The 21555-nt window shown below is 43.1% G+C and overlaps 12 pseudogenes; all 12 read right to left on the bottom strand.

The window, feature by feature from the left end:
- Positions 1–1410: 1410 nt before the first annotated feature.
- LOC130287956 (U2 spliceosomal RNA) lies at positions 1411–1675 on the bottom strand (annotated as a pseudogene).
- A 1469-nt stretch (positions 1676–3144) lies between these two features.
- Positions 3145–3408, bottom strand: LOC130288404 (U2 spliceosomal RNA; annotated as a pseudogene).
- Positions 3409–4860: 1452 nt separating this feature from the next.
- LOC130289232 (U2 spliceosomal RNA) lies at positions 4861–5124 on the bottom strand (annotated as a pseudogene).
- Positions 5125–6586: 1462 nt separating this feature from the next.
- Positions 6587–6850, bottom strand: LOC130289609 (U2 spliceosomal RNA; annotated as a pseudogene).
- A 1462-nt stretch (positions 6851–8312) lies between these two features.
- Positions 8313–8576, bottom strand: LOC130289610 (U2 spliceosomal RNA; annotated as a pseudogene).
- A 1462-nt stretch (positions 8577–10038) lies between these two features.
- LOC130285840 (U2 spliceosomal RNA) lies at positions 10039–10303 on the bottom strand (annotated as a pseudogene).
- Positions 10304–11767: 1464 nt separating this feature from the next.
- On the bottom strand, positions 11768–12032 carry LOC130287791 (U2 spliceosomal RNA; annotated as a pseudogene).
- A 1472-nt stretch (positions 12033–13504) lies between these two features.
- Positions 13505–13768, bottom strand: LOC130286311 (U2 spliceosomal RNA; annotated as a pseudogene).
- Positions 13769–15230: 1462 nt separating this feature from the next.
- On the bottom strand, positions 15231–15494 carry LOC130289276 (U2 spliceosomal RNA; annotated as a pseudogene).
- A 1460-nt stretch (positions 15495–16954) lies between these two features.
- On the bottom strand, positions 16955–17219 carry LOC130287957 (U2 spliceosomal RNA; annotated as a pseudogene).
- Positions 17220–18681: 1462 nt separating this feature from the next.
- Positions 18682–18945, bottom strand: LOC130289277 (U2 spliceosomal RNA; annotated as a pseudogene).
- Positions 18946–20405: 1460 nt separating this feature from the next.
- Positions 20406–20669, bottom strand: LOC130286312 (U2 spliceosomal RNA; annotated as a pseudogene).
- Between the last annotated feature and the right edge of the window lie 886 nt (positions 20670–21555).

Below are 21555 nucleotides of genomic sequence, written 5' to 3' on the forward strand. Positions count from 1 at the left end.
AAAGGGTTAACACACTTACTGAATGTCATTTTGAATACTTTGGGGGGTGCAGTTTTTATAATGGGGTCATTTATGGTGTATTTCTAATATGAAGACCCTTCAAATCCACTTCAAACCTGAACTGGTCCCTGAAAAATATTGAGTTTGAAAATTTTGTGAAAATTTGGAAAATTGCTGCTGAACTTTGAAGCCCTCTGGTGTCTTCCAAAAGTAAAAACTCGTCAATTTTATGATGCAATCATAAAGTAGACATATTGTATATGTGAATAAAAAATAAATTTATTTTGAATATCCATTTTCCTTACAAGCAGAGAGCTTCAAAGTTAGAAAAATGCAAAATTTTCAATTTTTTCGTCAAATTTTGGGATTTTTCACCAAGAAATGATGCAAGTTACCATAAAATTTTACCACTATGTTAAAGTAGAATATGTCACGAAAAAACAATCTCGGAATCAGAATGATAACTAAAAGCATTCCAGAGTTATTAATGTTTAAAGTGACAGTGGTCAGAATTGCAAAAAACGCTCCGGTCCTTAAGGTATAAAATGGCCTAGTCCTTAAGGGGTTAAAAGTGCTAAGGGTCCTGGTGCAATAATCCTCCCATGAGGATCAGCCTCAACGGCTTTGTAGATTGCACTCATGTCAGCAACTCCATATACATTTTTTTTTCTTCATGCTTCTTTCTTCATCCTTTTTTCTTTCTGTCATTCAGACTTTCATTCATTCGATCTCTCTCACTCACTTGCTTTAACTCATTTGTTCTCACTCACTCACTCACTCACTCAATCACTCACTCACTCATTCACTCTCACTCACTCTCACTCTCTCACTCACTCGCTCACTAAGTCAGTCTCTCTCTCTCTCTCTCTCTTTTTCTTTTTATATATATTTTTTTCCGTCTTCTTCTTCTTCTTCTTCAGACCCTGTCATAGCACTAATGCCTTTCCAATACCACCAGCAGATGGAGACACTCCATTGCAACATTGGTTGTGAGCAGCAGTTTCTAAAAACAAATGCCTCATGGCGGATTTCCCATCCATCAATGGATGGTAAATTTTGTTTTTATCATTCACTGACCACAGAAACCAATGCATGGTCAAGCAACAGCAATGACACACCCTTGTGTATAGGCATGAGACCCTCATGTCATTTAACAGGATTCAGCACCACCCACAAGACAGCTACCTGTCATGTCATGTCAAACCTGCACAGGTGTGCTAGATTATTATTATTTAGTTTTATTTTATTTTTTTACACCAATCAGTGTGCAAACATGGTCATTAAAACGCTAAATGAATAGACGTTCATAAACCAGTCAGTGCAACTCATCATTTTGGTCTCCAATTCTCAAACTCAAATTCTCACCCACGGAGGATTAAATGAGAATCTTTCTTGTTTAACACTGGAATGGGGTGGTGCACTGTTCACTACCCGAAGATACTGCCACATCGGGTCAATGCATAGGGCGACAGAAGCAAGCTTCCAAATCAGCTCCCTTTCTCAAAAATCCATTTAATTTATGGTCCCCAGATAGGGAACGTATGTATCAGTATGTGCTCACAAGTCACCCAAGTGCAAGTATTCACACAAAAAAAAAACGTGCCTCAGGATGCGATCTGTCGCAAGATCCTTTCTTTTTTTACACTTGATCTAAGCCAAAAGGCCTAGAGGGGATAACCGGGAAAGGGGTGGACCCAACCATGTCCCCTTCATGAGCACTCACATTACTCATAGGAATGGAAGGAAGGCTGGCAGCCAACCAGCCTCCCATACACTTTCTGGGTGGGTGGCAGTCAGCCACCCATACATACATACAGCACAGGCTAAACCCACATCATCACTTAAAAAAAGGACAGGCGACCATTGCACTCTGATGGAGCATTTAGCAATGCAATCCATAGCCTGGCTTTTGCCTGAACCCCCATCACTCCTCCTCTTGCATATAAGACAATATTTCAGATCTGCATATGAAAACAACACGCCTACCTTTGCTGCACATAGCTGCCTGCCTGTCTCTAGTTACCCCACTGGCTGTAGCTGCGTCCCTTCCGACATGGAATAACACCAACTGTAACGATAAACTGAAAATTAACAGTATAAACCTGCATCATTTTGGACTCTGGTATTTGCTGAATCCGGGTGACCTGACAATCGATGGTGGTGCCGCTGGTGATTCTGGCCTTCTTGGAATCTGTTGGGCCTATGTGTTAGCTCACACATCACTTGGGTATCCATGGTAACTACCACAACATGGTCATCTGCAGTTTACATCTAGCCCGTGGCATTGAATGGCATTTTAAAAGTGCTAAGGGTCCTGGTGCAATAATCCTCCCATGAGGATCAGCCTCAACGGCTTTGTAGATTGCACTCATGTCAGCAACTCCATATACATTTTTTTTCTTCATGCTTCTTTCTTCATCCTTTTTTCTTTCTGTCATTCAGACTTTCATTCATTCGATCTCTCTCACTCACTTGCTTTAACTCATTTGTTCTCACTCACTCACTCACTCACTCAATCACTCACTCACTCATTCACTCTCACTCACTCTCACTCTCTCACTCACTCGCTCACTAAGTCAGTCTCTCTCTCTCTCTCTCTTTTTCTTTTTATATATATTTTTTTCCGTCTTCTTCTTCTTCTTCTTCTTCTTCAGACCCTGTCATAGCACTAATGCCTTTCCAATACCACCAGCAGATGGAGACACTCCATTGCAACATTGGTTGTGAGCAGCAGTTTCTAAAAACAAATGCCTCATGGCGGATTTCCCATCCATCAATGGATGGTAAATTTTGTTTTTATCATTCACTGACCACAGAAACCAATGCATGGTCAAGCAACAGCAATGACACACCCTTGTGTATAGGCATGAGACCCTCACGTCATTTAACAGGATTCAGCACCACCCACAAGACAGCTACCTGTCATGTCATGTCAAACCTGCACAGGTGTGCTAGATTATTATTATTTAGTTTTATTTTATTTTTTTACACCAATCAGTGTGCAAACATGGTCATTAAAACGCTAAATGAATAGACGTTCATAAACCAGTCAGTGCAACTCATCATTTTGGTCTCCAATTCTCAAACTCAAATTCTCACCCACGGAGGATTAAATGAGAATCTTTCTTGTTTAACACTGGAATGGGGTGGTGCACTGTTCACTACCCGAAGATACTGCCACATCGGGTCAATGCATAGGGCGACAGAAGCAAGCTTCCAAATCAGCTCCCTTTCTCAAAAATCCATTTAATTTATGGTCCCCAGATAGGGAACGTATGTATCAGTATGTGCTCACAAGTCACCCAAGTGCAAGTATTCACACAAAAAAAAACGTGCCTCAGGATGCGATCTGTCGCAAGATTCTTTCTTTTTTTACACTTGATCTAAGCCAAAAGGCCTAGAGGGGATAACCGGGAAAGGGGTGGACCCAACCATGTCCCCTTCATGAGCACTCACATTACTCATAGGAATGGAAGGAAGGCTGGCAGCCAACCAGCCTCCCATACACTTTCTGGGTGGGTGGCAGTCAGCCACCCATACATACATACAGCACAGGCTAAACCCACATCATCACTTAAAAAAAGGACAGGCGACCATTGCACTCTGATGGAGCATTTAGCAATGCAATCCATAGCCTGGCTTTTGCCTGAACCCCCATCACTCCTCCTCTTGCATATAAGACAATATTTCAGATCTGCATATGAAAACAACTTGCCTACCTTTGTTGCACATAGCTGCCTGCCTGTCTCTAGTTACCCCACTGGCTGTAGCTGCGTCCCTTCCGACATGGAATAACACCAACTGTAACGATAAACTGAAAATTAACAGTATAAACCTGCATCATTTTGGACTCTGGTATTTGCTGAATCCGGGTGACCTGACAATCGATGGTGGTGCTGCTGGTGATTCTGGCCTTCTTGGAATCTGTTGGGCCTATGTGTTAGCTCACACATCACTTGGGTATCCATGGTAACTACCACAACATGGTCATCTGCAGTTTACATCTAGCCCGTGGCATTGAATGGCATTTTAAAAGTGCTAAGGGTCCTGGTGCAATAATCCTCCCATGAGGATCAGCCTCAACGGCTTTGTAGATTGCACTCATGTCAGCAACTCCATATACATTTTTTTTTCTTCATGCTTCTTTCTTCATCCTTTTTTCTTTCTGTCATTCAGACTTTCATTCATTCGATCTCTCTCACTCACTTGCTTTAACTCATTTGTTCTCACTCACTCACTCACTCAATCACTCACTCACTCTCACTCACTCTCACTCTCTCACTCACTCGCTCACTAAGTCAGTCTCTCTCTCTCTCTCTCTTTTTCTTTTTATATATATTTTTTTCCGTCTTCTTCTTCTTCTTCTTCAGACCCTGTCATAGCACTAATGCCTTTCCAATACCACCAGCAGATGGAGACACTCCATTGCAACATTGGTTGTGAGCAGCAGTTTCTAAAAACAAATGCCTCATGGCGGATTTCCCATCCATCAATGGATGGTAAATTTTGTTTTTATCATTCACTGACCACAGAAACCAATGCATGGTCAAGCAACAGCAATGACACACCCTTGTGTATAGGCATGAGACCCTCATGTCATTTAACAGGATTCAGCACCACCCACAAGACAGCTACCTGTCATGTCATGTCAAACCTGCACAGGTGTGCTAGATTATTATTATTTAGTTTTATTTTATTTTTTTACACCAATCAGTGTGCAAACATGGTCATTAAAACGCTAAATGAATAGACGTTCATAAACCAGTCAGTGCAACTCATCATTTTGGTCTCCAATTCTCAAACTCAAATTCTCACCCACGGAGGATTAAATGAGAATCTTTCTTGTTTAACACTGGAATGGGGTGGTGCACTATTCACTACCCGAAGATACTGCCACATCGGGTCAATGCATAGGGCGACAGAAGCAAGCTTCCAAATCAGCTCCCTTTCTCAAAAATCCATTTAATTTATGGTCCCCAGATAGGGAACGTATGTATCAGTATGTGCTCACAAGTCACCCAAGTGCAAGTATTCACACAAAAAAAAACGTGCCTCAGGATGCGATCTGTCGCAAGATCCTTTCTTTTTTTACACTTGATCTAAGCCAAAAGGCCTAGAGGGGATAACCGGGAAAGGGGTGGACCCAACCATGTCCCCTTCATGAGCACTCACATTACTCATAGGAATGGAAGGAAGGCTGGCAGCCAACCAGCCTCCCATACACTTTCTGGGTGGGTGGCAGTCAGCCACCCATACATACATACAGCACAGGCTAAACCCACATCATCACTTAAAAAAAGGACAGGCGACCATTGCACTCTGATGGAGCATTTAGCAATGCAATCCATAGCCTGGCTTTTGCCTGAACCCCCATCACTCCTCCTCTTGCATATAAGACAATATTTCAGATCTGCATATGAAAACAACACGCCTACCTTTGTTGCACATAGCTGCCTGCCTGTCTCTAGTTACCCCACTGGCTGTAGCTGCGTCCTTTCCGACATGGAATAACACCAACTGTAACGATAAACTGAAAATTAACAGTATAAACCTGCATCATTTTGGACTCTGGTATTTGCTGAATCCGGGTGACCTGACAATCGATGGTGGTGCCGCTGGTGATTCTGGCCTTCTTGGAATCTGTTGGGCCTATGTGTTAGCTCACACATCACTTGGGTATCCATGGTAACTACCACAACATGGTCATCTGCAGTTTACATCTAGCCCGTGGCATTGAATGGCATTTTAAAAGTGCTAAGGGTCCTGGTGCAATAATCCTCCCATGAGGATCAGCCTCAACGGCTTTGTAGATTGCACTCATGTCAGCAACTACATATACATTTTTTTTTCTTCATGCTTCTTTCTTCATCCTTTTTTCTTTCTGTCATTCAGACTTTCATTCATTCGATCTCTCTCACTCACTTGCTTTAACTCATTTGTTCTCACTCACTCACTCACTCACTCAATCACTCACTCACTCATTCACTCTCACTCACTCTCACTCTCTCACTCACTCGCTCACTAAGTCAGTCTCTCTCTCTCTCTCTTTTTCTTTTTATATATATTTTTTTCCGTCTTCTTCTTCTTCTTCTTCAGACCCTGTCATAGCACTAATGCCTTTCCAATACCACCAGCAGATGGAGACACTCCATTGCAACATTGGTTGTGAGCAGCAGTTTCTAAAAACAAATGCCTCATGGCGGATTTCCCATCCATCAATGGATGGTAAATTTTGTTTTTATCATTCACTGACCACAGAAACCAATGCATGGTCAAGCAACAGCAATGACACACCCTTGTGTATAGGCATGAGACCCTCATGTCATTTAACAGGATTCAGCACCACCCACAAGACAGCTACCTGTCATGTCATGTCAAACCTGCACAGGTGTGCTAGATTATTATTATTTAGTTTTATTTTATTTTTTTACACCAATCAGTGTGCAAACATGGTCATTAAAACGCTAAATGAATAGACGTTCATAAACCAGTCAGTGCAACTCATCATTTTGGTCTCCAATTCTCAAACTCAAATTCTCACCCACGGAGGATTAAATGAGAATCTTTCTTGTTTAACACTGGAATGGGGTGGTGCACTGTTCACTACCCGAAGATACTGCCACATCGGGTCAATGCATAGGGCGACAGAAGCAAGCTTCCAAATCAGCTCCCTTTCTCAAAAATCCATTTAATTTATGGTCCCCAGATAGGGAACGTATGTATCAGTATGTGCTCACAAGTCACCCAAGTGCAAGTATTCACACAAAAAAAAACGTGCCTCAGGATGCGATCTGTCGCAAGATCCTTTCTTTTTTTACACTTGATCTAAGCCAAAAGGCCTAGAGCGGATAACCGGGAAAGGGGTGGACCCAACCATGTCCCCTTCATGAGCACTCACATTACTCATAGGAATGGAAGGAAGGCTGGCAGCCAACCAGCCTCCCATACACTTTCTGGGTGGGTGGCAGTCAGCCACCCATACATACATACAGCACAGGCTAAACCCACATCATCACTTAAAAAAAGGACAGGCGACCATTGCACTCTGATGGAGCATTTAGCAATGCAATCCATAGCCTGGCTTTTGCCTGAACCCCCATCACTCCTCCTCTTGCATATAAGACAATATTTCAGATCTGCATATGAAAACAACACGCCTACCTTTGTTGCACATAGCTGCCTGCCTGTCTCTAGTTACCCCACTGGCTGTAGCTGCGTCCTTTCCGACATGGAATAACACCAACTGTAACGATAAACTGAAAATTAACAGTATAAACCTGCATCATTTTGGACTCTGGTATTTGCTGAATCCGGGTGACCTGACAATCGATGGTGGTGCCGCTGGTGATTCTGGCCTTCTTGGAATCTGTTGGGCCTATGTGTTAGCTCACACATCACTTGGGTATCCATGGTAACTACCACAACATGGTCATCTGCAGTTTACATCTAGCCCGTGGCATTGAATGGCATTTTAAAAGTGCTAAGGGTCCTGGTGCAATAATCCTCCCATGAGGATCAGCCTCAACGGCTTTGTAGATTGCACTCATGTCAGCAACTACATATACATTTTTTTTTCTTCATGCTTCTTTCTTCATCCTTTTTTCTTTCTGTCATTCAGACTTTCATTCATTCGATCTCTCTCACTCACTTGCTTTAACTCATTTGTTCTCACTCACTCACTCACTCACTCAATCACTCACTCACTCATTCACTCTCACTCACTCTCACTCTCTCACTCACTCGCTCACTAAGTCAGTCTCTCTCTCTCTCTCTTTTTCTTTTTATATATATTTTTTTCCGTCTTCTTCTTCTTCTTCTTCAGACCCTGTCATAGCACTAATGCCTTTCCAATACCACCAGCAGATGGAGACACTCCATTGCAACATTGGTTGTGAGCAGCAGTTTCTAAAAACAAATGCCTCATGGCGGATTTCCCATCCATCAATGGATGGTAAATTTTGTTTTTATCATTCACTGACCACAGAAACCAATGCATGGTCAAGCAACAGCAATGACACACCCTTGTGTATAGGCATGAGACCCTCATGTCATTTAACAGGATTCAGCACCACCCACAAGACAGCTACCTGTCATGTCATGTCAAACCTGCACAGGTGTGCTAGATTATTATTATTTAGTTTTATTTTATTTTTTTACACCAATCAGTGTGCAAACATGGTCATTAAAACGCTAAATGAATAGACGTTCATAAACCAGTCAGTGCAACTCATCATTTTGGTCTCCAATTCTCAAACTCAAATTCTCACCCACGGAGGATTAAATGAGAATCTTTCTTGTTTAACACTGGAATGGGGTGGTGCACTGTTCACTACCCGAAGATACTGCCACATCGGGTCAATGCATAGGGCGACAGAAGCAAGCTTCCAAATCAGCTCCCTTTCTCAAAAATCCATTTAATTTATGGTCCCCAGATAGGGAACGTATGTATCAGTATGTGCTCACAAGTCACCCAAGTGCAAGTATTCACACAAAAAAAAACGTGCCTCAGGATGCGATCTGTCGCAAGATCCTTTCTTTTTTTACACTTGATCTAAGCCAAAAGGCCTAGAGCGGATAACCGGGAAAGGGGTGGACCCAACCATGTCCCCTTCATGAGCACTCACATTACTCATAGGAATGGAAGGAAGGCTGGCAGCCAACCAGCCTCCCATACACTTTCTGGGTGGGTGGCAGTCAGCCACCCATACATACATACAGCACAGGCTAAACCCACATCATCACTTAAAAAAAGGACAGGCGACCATTGCACTCTGATGGAGCATTTAGCAATGCAATCCATAGCCTGGCTTTTGCCTGAACCCCCATCACTCCTCCTCTTGCATATAAGACAATATTTCAGATCTGCATATGAAAACAACACGCCTACCTTTGTTGCACATAGCTGCCTGCCTGTCTCTAGTTACCCCACTGGCTGTAGCTGCGTCCTTTCCGACATGGAATAACACCAACTGTAACGATAAACTGAAAATTAACAGTATAAACCTGCATCATTTTGGACTCTGGTATTTGCTGAATCCGGGTGACCTGACAATCGATGGTGGTGCCGCTGGTGATTCTGGCCTTCTTGGAATCTGTTGGGCCTATGTGTTAGCTCACACATCACTTGGGTATCCATGGTAACTACCACAACATGGTCATCTGCAGTTTACATCTAGCCCGTGGCATTGAATGGCATTTTAAAAGTGCTAAGGGTCCTGGTGCAATAATCCTCCCATGAGGATCAGCCTCAACGGCTTTGTAGATTGCACTCATGTCAGCAACTCCATATACATTTTATTTTCTTCATGCTTCTTTCTTCATCCTTTTTTCTTTCTGTCATTCAGACTTTCATTCATTCGATCTCTCTCACTCACTTGCTTTAACTCATTTGTTCTCACTCACTCACTCACTCACTCAATCACTCACTCACTCATTCACTCTCACTCACTCTCACTCTCTCACTCACTCGCTCACTAAGTCAGTCTCTCTCTCTCTCTCTTTTTCTTTTTATATATATTTTTTTCCGTCTTCTTCTTCTTCTTCTTCAGACCCTGTCATAGCACTAATGCCTTTCCAATACCACCAGCAGATGGAGACACTCCATTGCAACATTGGTTGTGAGCAGCAGTTTCTAAAAACAAATGCCTCATGGCGGATTTCCCATCCATCAATGGATGGTAAATTTTGTTTTTATCATTCACTGACCACAGAAACCAATGCATGGTCAAGCAACAGCAATGACACACCCTTGTGTATAGGCATGAGACCCTCATGTCATTTAACAGGATTCAGCACCACCCACAAGACAGCTACCTGTCATGTCATGTCAAACCTGCACAGGTGTGCTAGATTATTATTATTTAGTTTTATTTTATTTTTTTACACCAATCAGTGTGCAAACATGGTCATTAAAACGCTAAATGAATAGACGTTCATAAACCAGTCAGTGCAACTCATCATTTTGGTCTCCAATTCTCAAACTCAAATTCTCACCCACGGAGGATTAAATGAGAATCTTTCTTGTTTAACACTGGAATGGGGTGGTGCACTGTTCACTACCCGAAGATACTGCCACATCGGGTCAATGCATAGGGCGACAGAAGCAAGCTTCCAAATCAGCTCCCTTTCTCAAAAATCCATTTAATTTATGGTCCCCAGATAGGGAACGTATGTATCAGTATGTGCTCACAAGTCACCCAAGTGCAAGTATTCACACAAAAAAAAAACGTGCCTCAGGATGCGATCTGTCGCAAGATCCTTTCTTTTTCTACACTTGATCTAAGCCAAAAGGCCTAGAGGGGATAACCGGGAAAGGGGTGGACCCAACCATGTCCCCTTCATGAGCACTCACATTACTCATAGGAATGGAAGGAAGGCTGGCAGCCAACCAGCCTCCCATACACTTTCTGGGTGGGTGGCAGTCAGCCACCCATACATACATACAGCACAGGCTAAACCCACATCATCACTTAAAAAAAGGACAGGCGACCATTGCACTCTGATGGAGCATTTAGCAATGCAATCCATAGCCTGGCTTTTGCCTGAACCCCCATCACTCCTCCTCTTGCATATAAGACAATATTTCAGATCTGCATATGAAAACAACACGCCTACCTTTGTTGCACATAGCTGCCTGCCTGTCTCTAGTTACCCCACTGGCTGTAGCTGCGTCCCTTCCGACATGGAATAACACCAACTGTAACGATAAACTGAAAATTAACAGTATAAACCTGCATCATTTTGGACTCTGGTATTTGCTGAATCCGGGTGACCTGACAATCGATGGTGGTGCCGCTGGTGATTCTGGCCTTCTTGGAATCTGTTGGGCCTATGTGTTAGCTCACACATCACTTGGGTATCCATGGTAACTACCACAACATGGTCATCTGCAGTTTACATCTAGCCCGTGGCATTGAATGGCATTTTAAAAGTGCTAAGGGTCCTGGTGCAATAATCCTCCCATGAGGATCAGCCTCAACGGCTTTGTAGATTGCACTCATGTCAGCAACTCCATATACATTTTTTTTTCTTCATGCTTCTTTCTTCATCCTTTTTTCTTTCTGTCATTCAGACTTTCATTCATTCGATCTCTCTCACTCACTTGCTTTAACTCATTTGTTCTCACTCACTCACTCACTCACTCAATCACTCACTCACTCATTCACTCTCACTCACTCTCACTCTCTCACTCACTCGCTCACTAAGTCAGTCTCTCTCTCTCTCTCTCTTTTTCTTTTTATATATATTTTTTTCCGTCTTCTTCTTCTTCTTCTTCAGACCCTGTCATAGCACTAATGCCTTTCCAATACCACCAGCAGATGGAGACACTCCATTGCAACATTGGTTGTGAGCAGCAGTTTCTAAAAACAAATGCCTCATGGCGGATTTCCCATCCATCAATGGATGGTAAATTTTGTTTTTATCATTCACTGACCACAGAAACCAATGCATGGTCAAGCAACAGCAATGACACACCCTTGTGTATAGGCATGAGACCCTCATGTCATTTAACAGGATTCAGCACCACCCACAAGACAGCTACCTGTCATGTCATGTCAAACCTGCACAGGTGTGCTAGATTATTATTATTTAGTTTTATTTTATTTTTTTACACCAATCAGTGTGCAAACATGGTCATTAAAACGCTAAATGAATAGACGTTCATAAACCAGTCAGTGCAACTCATCATTTTGGTCTCCAATTCTCAAACTCAAATTCTCACCCACGGAGGATTAAATGAGAATCTTTCTTGTTTAACACTGGAATGGGGTGGTGCACTGTTCACTACCCGAAGATACTGCCACATCGGGTCAATGCATAGGGCGACAGAAGCAAGCTTCCAAATCAGCTCCCTTTCTCAAAAATCCATTTAATTTATGGTCCCCAGATAGGGAACGTATGTATCAGTATGTGCTCACAAGTCACCCAAGTGCAAGTATTCACACAAAAAAAAAACGTGCCTGGGGATGCGATCTGTCGCAAGATCCTTTCTTTTTTTACACTTGATCTAAGCCAAAAGGCCTAGAGGGGATAACCGGGAAAGGGGTGGACCCAACCATGTCCCCTTCATGAGCACTCACATTACTCATAGGAATGGAAGGAAGGCTGGCAGCCAACCAGCCTCCCATACACTTTCTGGGTGGGTGGCAGTCAGCCACCCATACATACATACAGCACAGGCTAAACCCACATCATCACTTAAAAAAAGGACAGGCGACCATTGCACTCTGATGGAGCATTTAGCAATGCAATCCATAGCCTGGCTTTTGCCTGAACCCCCATCACTCCTCCTCTTGCATATAAGACAATATTTCAGATCTGCATATGAAAACAACACGCCTACCTTTGTTGCACATAGCTGCCTGCCTGTCTCTAGTTACCCCACTGGCTGTAGCTGCGTCCCTTCCGACATGGAATAACACCAACTGTAACGATAAACTGAAAATTAACAGTATAAACCTGCATCATTTTGGACTCTGGTATTTGCTGAATCCGGGTGACCTGACAATCGATGGTGGTGCCGCTGGTGATTCTGGCCTTCTTGGAATCTGTTGGGCCTATGTGTTAGCTCACACATCACTTGGGTATCCATGGTAACTACCACAACATGGTCATCTGCAGTTTACATCTAGCCCGTGGCATTGAATGGCATTTTAAAAGTGCTAAGGGTCCTGGTGCAATAATCCTCCCATGAGGATCAGCCTCAACGGCTTTGTAGATTGCACTCATGTCAGCAACTCCATATACATTTTTTTTTCTTCATGCTTCTTTCTTCATCCTTTTTTCTTTCTGTCATTCAGACTTTCATTCATTCGATCTCTCTCACTCACTTGCTTTAACTCATTTGTTCTCACTCACTCACTCACTCACTCACTCACTCAATCACTCACTCACTCATTCACTCTCACTCACTCTCACTCTCTCACTCACTCGCTCACTAAAACAGTCTCTCTCTCTCTCTCTCTTTTTCTTTTTATATATATTTTTTTCCGTCTTCTTCTTCTTCTTCTTCAGACCCTGTCATAGCACTAATGCCTTTCCAATACCACCAGCAGATGGAGACACTCCATTGCAACATTGGTTGTGAGCAGCAGTTTCTAAAAACAAATGCCTCATGGCGGATTTCCCATCCATCAATGGATGGTAAATTTTGTTTTTATCATTCACTGACCACAGAAACCAATGCATGGTCAAGCAACAGCAATGACACACCCTTGTGTATAGGCATGAGACCCTCATGTCATTTAACAGGATTCAGCACCACCCACAAGACAGCTACCTGTCATGTCATGTCAAACCTGCACAGGTGTGCTAGATTATTATTATTTAGTTTTATTTTATTTTTTTACACCAATCAGTGTGCAAACATGGTCATTAAAACGCTAAATGAATAGACGTTCATAAACCAGTCAGTGCAACTCATCATTTTGGTCTCCAATTCTCAAACTCAAATTCTCACCCACGGAGGATTAAATGAGAATCTTTCTTGTTTAACACTGGAATGGGGTGGTGCACTGTTCACTACCCGAAGATACTGCCACATCGGGTCAATGCATAGGGCGACAGAAGCAAGCTTCCAAATCAGCTCCCTTTCTCAAAAATCCATTTAATTTATGGTCCCCAGATAGGGAACGTATGTATCAGTATGTGCTCACAAGTCACCCAAGTGCAAGTATTCACACAAAAAAAAACGTGCCTCAGGATGCGATCTGTCGCAAGATCCTTTCTTTTTTTACACTTGATCTAAGCCAAAAGGCCTAGAGGGGATAACCGGGAAAGGGGTGGACCCAACCATGTCCCCTTCATGAGCACTCACATTACTCATAGGAATGGAAGGAAGGCTGGCAGCCAACCAGCCTCCCATACACTTTCTGGGTGGGTGGCAGTCAGCCACCCATACATACATACAGCACAGGCTAAACCCACATCATCACTTAAAAAAAGGACAGGCGACCATTGCACTCTGATGGAGCATTTAGCAATGCAATCCATAGCCTGGCTTTTGCCTGAACCCCCATCACTCCTCCTCTTGCATATAAGACAATATTTCAGATCTGCATATGAAAACAACACGCCTACCTTTGTTGCACATAGCTGCCTGCCTGTCTCTAGTTACCCCACTGGCTGTAGCTGCGTCCTTTCCGACATGGAATAACACCAACTGTAACGATAAACTGAAAATTAACAGTATAAACCTGCATCATTTTGGACTCTGGTATTTGCTGAATCCGGGTGACCTGACAATCGATGGTGGTGCCGCTGGTGATTCTGGCCTTCTTGGAATCTGTTGGGCCTATGTGTTAGCTCACACATCACTTGGGTATCCATGGTAACTACCACAACATGGTCATCTGCAGTTTACATCTAGCCCGTGGCATTGAATGGCATTTTAAAAGTGCTAAGGGTCCTGGTGCAATAATCCTCCCATGAGGATCAGCCTCAACGGCTTTGTAGATTGCACTCATGTCAGCAACTCCATATACATTTTATTTTCTTCATGCTTCTTTCTTCATCCTTTTTTCTTTCTGTCATTCAGACTTTCATTCATTCGATCTCTCTCACTCACTTGCTTTAACTCATTTGTTCTCACTCACTCACTCACTCAATCACTCACTCACTCATTCACTCTCACTCACTCTCACTCTCTCTCTCACTCTCTCACTAAGTCAGTCTCTCTCTCTCTCTCTCTCTTTTTCTTTTTATATATATTTTTTTCCGTCTTCTTCTTCTTCTTCTTCAGACCCTGTCATAGCACTAATGCCTTTCCAATACCACCAGCAGATGGAGACACTCCATTGCAACATTGGTTGTGAGCAGCAGTTTCTAAAAACAAATGCCTCATGGCGGATTTCCCATCCATCAATGGATGGTAAATTTTGTTTTTATCATTCACTGACCACAGAAACCAATGCATGGTCAAGCAACAGCAATGACACACCCTTGTGTATAGGCATGAGACCCTCATGTCATTTAACAGGATTCAGCACCACCCACAAGACAGCTACCTGTCATGTCATGTCAAACCTGCACAGGTGTGCTAGATTATTATTATTTAGTTTTATTTTATTTTTTTACACCAATCAGTGTGCAAACATGGTCATTAAAACGCTAAATGAATAGACGTTCATAAACCAGTCAGTGCAACTCATCATTTTGGTCTCCAATTCTCAAACTCAAATTCTCACCCACGGAGGATTAAATGAGAATCTTTCTTGTTTAACACTGGAATGGGGTGGTGCACTGTTCACTACCCGAAGATACTGCCACATCAGGTCAATGCATAGGGCGACAGAAGCAAGCTTCCAAATCAGCTCCCTTTCTCAAAAATCCATTTAATTTATGGTCCCCAGATAGGGAACGTATGTATCAGTATGTGCTCACAAGTCACCCAAGTGCAAGTATTCACACAAAAAAAAACGTGCCTCAGGAAGCGATCTGTCGCAAGATCCTTTCTTTTTTTACACTTGATCTAAGCCAAAAGGCCTAGAGGGGATAACCGGGAAAGGGGTGGACCCAACCATGTCCCCTTCATGAGCACTCACATTACTCATAGGAATGGAAGGAAGGCTGGCAGCCAACCAGCCTCCCATACACTTTCTGGGTGGGTGGCAGTCAGCCACCCATACATACATACAGCACAGGCTAAACCCACATCATCACTTAAAAAAAGGACAGGCGACCATTGCACTCTGATGGAGCATTTAGCAATGCAATCCATAGCCTGGCTTTTGCCTGAACCCCCATCACTCCTCCTCTTGCATATAAGACAATATTTCAGATCTGCATATGAAAACAACACGCCTACCTTTGTTGCACATAGCTGCCTGCCTGTCTCTAGTTACCCCACTGGCTGTAGCTGCGTCCCTTCCGACATGGAATAACACCAACTGTAACGATAAACTGAAAATTAACAGTATAAACCTGCATCATTTTGGACTCTGGTATTTGCTGAATCCGGGTGACCTGACAATCGATGGTGGTGCCGCTGGTGATTCTGGCCTTCTTGGAATCTGTTGGGCCTATGTGTTAGCTCACACATCACTTGGGTATCCATGGTAACTACCACAACATGGTCATCTGCAGTTTACATCTAGCCCGTGGCATTGAATGGCATTTTAAAAGTGCTAAGGGTCCTGGTGCAATAATCCTCCCATGAGGATCAGCCTCAACGGCTTTGTAGATTGCACTCATGTCAGCAACTCCATATACATTTTTTTTTCTTCATGCTTCTTTCTTCATCCTTTTTTTTTTCTGTCATTCAGACTTTCATTCATTCGATCTCTCTCACTCACTTGCTTTAACTCATTTGTTCTCACTCACTCACTCACTCAATCACTCACTCACTCATTCACTCTCACTCACTCTCACTCTCTCACTCACTCGCTCACTAAGTCAGTCTCTCTCTCTCTCTCTCTTTTTCTTTTTATATATATTTTTTTCCGTCTTCTTCTTCTTCTTCTTCAGACCCTGTCATAGCACTAATGCCTTTCCAATACCACCAGCAGATGGAGACACTCCATTGCAACATTGGTTGTGAGCAGCAGTTTCTAAAAACAAATGCCTCATGGCGGATTTCCCATCCATCAATGGATGGTAAATTTTGTTTTTATCATTCACTGACCACAGAAACCAATGCATGGTCAAGCAACAGCAATGACACACCCTTGTGTATAGGCATGAGACCCTCATGTCATTTAACAGGATTCAGCACCACCCACAAGACAGCTACCTGTCATGTCATGTCAAACCTGCACAGGTGTGCTAGATTATTATTATTTAGTTTTATTTTATTTTTTTACACCAATCAGTGTGCAAACATGGTCATTAAAACGCTAAATGAATAGACGTTCATAAACCAGTCAGTGCAACTCATCATTTTGGTCTCCAATTCTCAAACTCAAATTCTCACCCACGGAGGATTAAATGAGAATCTTTCTTGTTTAACACTGGAATGGGGTGGTGCACTGTTCACTACCCGAAGATACTGCCACATCGGGTCAATGCATAGGGCGACAGAAGCAAGCTTCCAAATCAGCTCCCTTTCTCAAAAATCCATTTAATTTATGGTCCCCAGATAGGGAACGTATGTATCAGTATGTGCTCACAAGTCACCCAAGTGCAAGTATTCACACAAAAAAAAAACGTGCCTCAGGATGCGATCTGTCGCAAGATCCTTTCTTTTTTTACACTTGATCTAAGCCAAAAGGCCTAGAGGGGATAACCGGGAAAGGGGTGGACCCAACCATGTCCCCTTCATGAGCACTCACATTACTCATAGGAATGGAAGGAAGGCTGGCAGCCAACCAGCCTCCCATACACTTTCTGGGTGGGTGGCAGTCAGCCACCCATACATACATACAGCACAGGCTAAACCCACATCATCACTTAAAAAAAGGACAGGCGACCATTGCACTCTGATGGAGCATTTAGCAATGCAATCCATAGCCTGGCTTTTGCCTGAACCCCCATCACTCCTCCTCTTGCATATAAGACAATATTTCAGATCTGCATATGAAAACAACACGCCTACCTTTGTTGCACATAGCTGCCTGCCTGTCTCTAGTTACCCCACTGGCTGTAGCTGCGTCCTTTCCGACATGGAATAACACCAACTGTAACGATAAACTGAAAATTAACAGTATAAACCTGCATCATTTTGGACTCTGGTATTTGCTGAATCCGGGTGACCTGACAATCGATGGTGGTGCCGCTGGTGATTCTGGCCTTCTTGGAATCTGTTGGGCCTATGTGTTAGCTCACACATCACTTGGGTATCCATGGTAACTACCACAACATGGTCATCTGCAGTTTACATCTAGCCCGTGGCATTGAATGGCATTTTAAAAGTGCTAAGGGTCCTGGTGCAATAATCCTCCCATGAGGATCAGCCTCAACGGCTTTGTAGATTGCACTCATGTCAGCAACTCCATATACATTTTATTTTCTTCATGCTTCTTTCTTCATCCTTTTTTCTTTCTGTCATTCAGACTTTCATTCATTCGATCTCTCTCACTCACTTGCTTTAACTCATTTGTTCTCACTCACTCACTCACTCAATCACTCACTCACTCATTCACTCTCACTCACTCTCACTCTCTCTCTCACTCTCTCACTAAGTCAGTCTCTCTCTCTCTCTCTCTCTTTTTCTTTTTATATATATTTTTTTCCGTCTTCTTCTTCTTCTTCTTCAGACCCTGTCATAGCACTAATGCCTTTCCAATACCACCAGCAGATGGAGACACTCCATTGCAACATTGGTTGTGAGCAGCAGTTTCTAAAAACAAATGCCTCATGGCGGATTTCCCATCCATCAATGGATGGTAAATTTTGTTTTTATCATTCACTGACCACAGAAACCAATGCATGGTCAAGCAACAGCAATGACACACCCTTGTGTATAGGCATGAGACCCTCATGTCATTTAACAGGATTCAGCACCACCCACAAGACAGCTACCTGTCATGTCATGTCAAACCTGCACAGGTGTGCTAGATTATTATTATTTAGTTTTATTTTATTTTTTTACACCAATCAGTGTGCAAACATGGTCATTAAAACGCTAAATGAATAGACGTTCATAAACCAGTCAGTGCAACTCATCATTTTGGTCTCCAATTCTCAAACTCAAATTCTCACCCACGGAGGATTAAATGAGAATCTTTCTTGTTTAACACTGGAATGGGGTGGTGCACTGTTCACTACCCGAAGATACTGCCACATCAGGTCAATGCATAGGGCGACAGAAGCAAGCTTCCAAATCAGCTCCCTTTCTCAAAAATCCATTTAATTTATGGTCCCCAGATAGGGAACGTATGTATCAGTATGTGCTCACAAGTCACCCAAGTGCAAGTATTCACACAAAAAAAAACGTGCCTCAGGAAGCGATCTGTCGCAAGATCCTTTCTTTTTTTACACTTGATCTAAGCCAAAAGGCCTAGAGGGGATAACCGGGAAAGGGGTGGACCCAACCATGTCCCCTTCATGAGCACTCACATTACTCATAGGAATGGAAGGAAGGCTGGCAGCCAACCAGCCTCCCATACACTTTCTGGGTGGGTGGCAGTCAGCCACCCATACATACATACAGCACAGGCTAAACCCACATCATCACTTAAAAAAAGGACAGGCGACCATTGCACTCTGATGGAGCATTTAGCAATGCAATCCATAGCCTGGCTTTTGCCTGAACCCCCATCACTCCTCCTCTTGCATATAAGACAATATTTCAGATCTGCATATGAAAACAACACGCCTACCTTTGTTGCACATAGCTGCCTGCCTGTCTCTAGTTACCCCACTGGCTGTAGCTGCGTCCCTTCCGACATGGAATAACACCAACTGTAACGATAAACTGAAAATTAACAGTATAAACCTGCATCATTTTGGACTCTGGTATTTGCTGAATCCGGGTGACCTGACAATCGATGGTGGTGCCGCTGGTGATTCTGGCCTTCTTGGAATCTGTTGGGCCTATGTGTTAGCTCACACATCACTTGGGTATCCATGGTAACTACCACAACATGGTCATCTGCAGTTTACATCTAGCCCGTGGCATTGAATGGCATTTTAAAAGTGCTAAGGGTCCTGGTGCAATAATCCTCCCATGAGGATCAGCCTCAACGGCTTTGTAGATTGCACTCATGTCAGCAACTCCATATACATTTTTTTTTCTTCATGCTTCTTTCTTCATCCTTTTTTTTTTCTGTCATTCAGACTTTCATTCATTCGATCTCTCTCACTCACTTGCTTTAACTCATTTGTTCTCACTCACTCACTCACTCAATCACTCACTCACTCATTCACTCTCACTCACTCTCACTCTCTCACTCACTCGCTCACTAAGTCAGTCTCTCTCTCTCTCTCTCTTTTTCTTTTTATATATATTTTTTTCCGTCTTCTTCTTCTTCTTCTTCAGACCCTGTCATAGCACTAATGCCTTTCCAATACCACCAGCAGATGGAGACACTCCATTGCAACATTGGTTGTGAGCAGCAGTTTCTAAAAACAAATGCCTCATGGCGGATTTCCCATCCATCAATGGATGGTAAATTTTGTTTTTATCATTCACTGACCACAGAAACCAATGCATGGTCAAGCAACAGCAATGACACACCCTTGTGTATAGGCATGAGACCCTCATGTCATTTAACAGGATTCAGCACCACCCACAAGACAGCTACCTGTCATGTCATGTCAAACCTGCACAGGTGTGCTAGATTATTATTATTTAGTTTTATTTTATTTTTTTACACCAATCAGTGTGCAAACATGGTCATTAAAACGCTAAATGAATAGACGTTCATAAACCAGTCAGTGCAACTCATCATTTTGGTCTCCAATTCTCAAACTCAAATTCTCACCCACGGAGGATTAAATGAGAATCTTTCTTGTTTAACACTGGAATGGGGTGGTGCACTGTTCACTACCCGAAGATACTGCCACATCGGGTCAATGCATAGGGCGACAGAAGCAAGCTTCCAAATCAGCTCCCTTTCTCAAAAATCCATTTAATTTATGGTCCCCAGATAGGGAACGTATGTATCAGTATGTGCTCACAAGTCACCCAAGTGCAAGTATTCACACAAAAAAAAACGTGCCTCAGGATGCGATCTGTCGCAAGATCCTTTCTTTTTTTACACTTGATCTAAGCCAAAAGGCCTAGAGGGGATAACCGGGAAAGGGGTGGACCCAACCATGTCCCCTTCATGAGCACTCACATTACTCATAGGAATGGAAGGAAGGCTGGCAGCCAACCAGCCTCCCATACACTTTCTGGGTGGGTGGCAGTCAGCCACCCATACATACATACAGCACAGGCTAAACCCACATCATCACTTAAAAAAAGGACAGGCGACCATTGCACTCTGATGGAGCATTTAGCAATGCAATCCATAGCCTGGCTTTTGCCTGAACCCCCATCACTCCTCCTCTTGCATATAAGACAATATTTCAGATCTGCATATGAAAACAACACGCCTACCTTTGTTGCACATAGCTGCCTGCCTGTCTCTAGTTACCCCACTGGCTGTAGCTGCGTCCCTTCCGACATGGAATAACACCAACTGTAACGATAAACTGAAAATTAACAGTATAAACCTGCATCATTTTGGACTCTGGTATTTGCTGAATCCGGGTGACCTGACAATCGATGGTGGTGCCGCTGGTGATTCTGGCCTTCTTGGAATCTGTTGGGCCTATGTGTTAGCTCACACATCACTTGGGTATCCATGGTAACTACCACAACATGGTCATCTGCAGTTTACATCTAGCCCGTGGCATTGAATGGCATTTTAAAAGTGCTAAGGGTCCTGGTGCAATAATCCTCCCATGAGGATCAGCCTCAACGGCTTTGTAGATTGCACTCATGTCAGCAACTCCATATACATTTTTTTTTCTTCATGCTTCTTTCTTCATCCTTTTTTCTTTCTGTCATTCAGACTTTCATTCATTCAATCTCTCTCACTCACTTGCTTTAACTCATTTGTTCTCACTCACTCACTCACTCACTCATTCACTCTCACTCACTCTCACTCTCTCACTCACTCGCTCACTAAG

This window comes from Hyla sarda, chromosome 8, assembly GCF_029499605.1.
Source record: "Hyla sarda isolate aHylSar1 chromosome 8, aHylSar1.hap1, whole genome shotgun sequence".
Lineage (NCBI taxonomy): Eukaryota > Metazoa > Chordata > Amphibia > Anura > Hylidae > Hyla > Hyla sarda.